The sequence below is a fragment of the Carlito syrichta genome, unplaced genomic scaffold (assembly GCF_000164805.1).
Source record: "Carlito syrichta isolate Samal-C Ts95f unplaced genomic scaffold, Tarsius_syrichta-2.0.1 Scaffold303433, whole genome shotgun sequence".
NCBI lineage: Eukaryota > Metazoa > Chordata > Mammalia > Primates > Tarsiidae > Carlito > Carlito syrichta.
The window spans coordinates 39,642-43,569 of record NW_007247529.1 but is presented as its reverse complement, the minus strand read 5'-3'; positions in this window follow the sequence as shown (position 1 = coordinate 43,569).

Sequence of the window (3,928 nt, the reverse complement as noted above, 5' to 3'; positions counted from 1 at the left end):
GCCACTGCACTCCAGTATGGGTGACAGAGTGAGACTCCAACTCAAAAAAAAAAAAAAATTAAAAAAATAACATTATGTTTGACTTTGTGCAGAGTAGCTGATACTGATGAAGCATTCCCTTTAGAAATTACTCTAGAAATGAGCTCTGAAACCACTGTTTGCTCTGAGTAATATTTAAAAATCAAGAAAGTTACTCACTGGGATCGGTCTTTGATAAAGTTCTGTCTGGCCTTTCTTAGTCACTCTGACCATAGATTTGTGTTGTTGAGGGAAGAGAGGCACTGTGATGACTCTACCCACCTACATAGGGAAATGGAGTCCCTCACGGGACTTGCTCACTTGACAGCCTCTGTAAATGACTATAGACACAATTGACTTTAGTCATTTATTTAATGTTGTGGGCACCTGATATTTAATTGTACATTGTATCATCTATTTTCTTATAAGACAATATTTGAATGACTTTTTTGCAGTGTTTTCATAAATAATGATTTTATGCATGACTTTGTATATAATTTTTCTTCTAAAATTTGATTTCTATAAAGATTCTCAAATGAGAATATGTATGTGTGTGTATATATACATATATTTATATACTTTTAAACTATCTTATGCAAATTTCTAAAATATATTTCTACAAACAGTGTAAAAATAGTGTTTGTACATTATTCATCTGTAGAAGATGGTATTATTTTAAAATATCCACTGATTTAATAGGTTAAAATATTTTCTCTTTTTTCAGTGAAGAAAAATTGTATTATTTTACATTGCATTATTCCACAATATTTGAATATTGCATTGACCACCTTATCTGGTGTACCTAGTCATTTTCTTAACATGGTAATTAAAGCGTTTCATATTTGAAGTGGTTTAGGGTCATACATTTTGGGCTGACAGAACATTTAAAGTGTGGTACTGCATTTTCTTATGTAACTTGGCACCTGGAAGTTAGGTAAAATGTTGCTGAATATATAAAAGAGTAGAAAACAAGAAATGCTATTGAATCTTCTTTGCCAGAGAAATCCTTACAGACAGAACAAGTTACCATCTAGGTGGGAGACTGAACACGTCCGTGCTTCAGTGCAGCAAAGTGGAGAAGTTAGACTATCTCCACAATCTTTTGAGGACTTTGAATTCTTGAATTAGTTCTTATCTGATCCTGCTGGCAGAACTCTGAGGTACAGTTCAACAGTATTGGGAAGGAAGCCTCTTTAGAGCAATGTTTATGAAATTAAAGAGTAAGTGTGGGCTCAGAGTGGTCCCCAGAATTAGAACCCTGGGACCCAGTAAGAAAACTAAACTTCAATTAATAACATCTGAAAGTCTAAAAGTTCAAGGTTATTGATGTCTTGAGGGGACCCAGGCCTAGAATAAGAACCAGGATTTTTGCATGAGGGAGCTTTGGAAGAATGCAGTGGAGAGCACTGACACCACTCCAAATTTAGTTAATAGTTGACAGCTGCCACTTACCCAGGGTTCACCTAGTGCTAGGCTCTGTTCAGAGCATTTCTGTGCATCATATCTCTTAGTTTTCATACCAGCTCAGTGAGAGAGAAATGTGTCTACAGCATTACAATGAAAGCAGTGGGCTTAGAATGACGAAATTTCTTTTCTAAAGGCTTTGACTGATATTGATGAATACCTGTAAACCCAGGTTGTCTCTCTCTACATCTGTGCTGCCAACATGAGGTTTCACTTCCTTGTACATGTGCTTTTCCCACTGATTGCAGTCAGCTAGCCTTTTTCCTGATGAAGACCATCAGACTCAAAGGTCCAGGATCTTTTGTTTCTGTGTAAAGTCCAGTTGTGGTGGAACATATGTACATGCATAAGCCACATGACCATGATGGGCATAGGGCTCCCAGACACCTGTCCCCTCAAGGTTGAGCTGTTCTGGGGACTTTTGGGGACCACTTGTGCTTCCTTTGAGCTGTTCTTTGATTTATTCCTTCCTTTTTTCTTTTTTTTTTTAATTTTTTATTTTAAAGATGTGAGGTACAATTAGGGTTAGGTATACAACTGTTCATTATGCAGGTACCTTTGTTGATGAGGTGTACCCCTCTCCCCTGGCAGTTTCCCACTACTGCCAATCCCTTTCTTATAGTATTATGATGTGTTCACGATCCGCTTATGAGTGAGAACATGTGGGAGAGAAAAACATTCACAAATGAAGAAAAACCAAAGGAAGAATATGGGTTTCACACAGACCCTGGGCAGACAAGAACTGAAAATAGAGATATCAGAACTCAAACAATGAAGAGCCCCCAGAATGACTGGTCTCAAACCACAAACCCAGATACCAAGGTATTAATAGAGAGAATAAATAGAAGTGAGGAGAGACAAGAAGAAGAATGAGGGAGTTGATAACTGAGATAACAGCAATAAAGGATACAGTGAATGCAATAAATAACACACTGATAAGCATAGGAAGCAGAATTAACCAAGCAGAAGAAAGAATCTCAGATCTTGAGGACCAAAATATGGGGAACTTACCCAAACTGTTAAAACATAGAAAACAAGCTTTAAAAGATAAAACAGGGCAACCCTTTAGGGTCCCCTCCCACTGTGGGAGATGTTCTCCCCTCTCAATAAATCCTGCTTAAAAAAAAAAAAAAGAACAAAGCCTCCAAGAGATGAGTGATTACACCAAGAGGCCAAACCTAAGATTAGAATCCCAAGACAGATAGAGAGACAGAGACTACCTTGGAACAAACATTCCAAGAAATTCAAGAAAACTTCCCTTATCTCATCAGAGGTGTCACCATTCAAACACAAGAGATTCAGAGAACCCCTACAAGACATCAAATGAGAAGACTAGTTCCCAGACACATAGTAATTCGCTTATACAAAGTAGGTATAAAAGAAAAAGTCCTAAGGGCAGCAAGAGAGAAAGTTCTGACTACCTACCAGGGAAGTCCATTTAGATTAGCAGTAGATTTATCTACAGAAATACTTCAGGCTAGGAGAGATGGGAGTCAATCTTCAAAGTTTTCAAAGATAAAAAGTTTCAACCAAGAATTACCTACCCAACTAAGTTTCATCAGCAATGGAGAATTAAAATCCTTCCCAGACATTCAATTTCTAAGAGTTTATGCCACCTCCAGACCAGCTCTACAAGAAACACTTAAGAAAGTATTAAACACGAGAAAGAAAAAGAATGACCATGTCCTTCCCAAGAATGCGGGAAAAGGATTGAAAACACACATAAATCAATCCAAAAATCAAAAGAAAGACAACAAATAAACAAACAACAGCAACAACAACAAACTCTATAAGAACCTCATGACAGGGATAAACTCTCACATCTCAATAATTAACCTGAATGTGAATGGACTAAATGCACCACCTAAAAGACACAGAATGGCAAAGTGGATAAAATATCATGATGCAACAATACGTTGTCTTCAAGAAACTCATCTCACCAAAAGGGACACTCCCAGACTCAAAGTAAGAGAATGGAAAACAAATTTTCAGGCGAACAAAACAAAAAAGAAAGATGGAGTTGCAATCTTAATATCAGACAAATTCCCGTTAAGCTATCAAAAATTTAAAAAGATACAGAAGGTCACAACATAATGATAAAAGGTTCAATTCATCAACAGGAAACATTCATCCTAAACATATATGCATCCAACATAGGAGCACCTACTTTCATAAACCAGCTTTTAGGTAAACTGAAAATATCTTACCGTTTTCTTGTGATGATGAATACAGGTGAACTAAGTTGTTGTTATCCATCACATCTGGAAGAGATCCCCTGTCCTTATTTTGAAAATTGCTCCCTTTGCTTCTATAGGGTTGTTGACCTCGGGGCCAATTGTTTACAGAGTTGAGTTAGTATTGATATGTATTAGTCTATCAAACTTACTTCATTTATGTACCCAGATCCCTGGGGAAATCTAAGTTGTGATGATCGCTGACTCTTAGC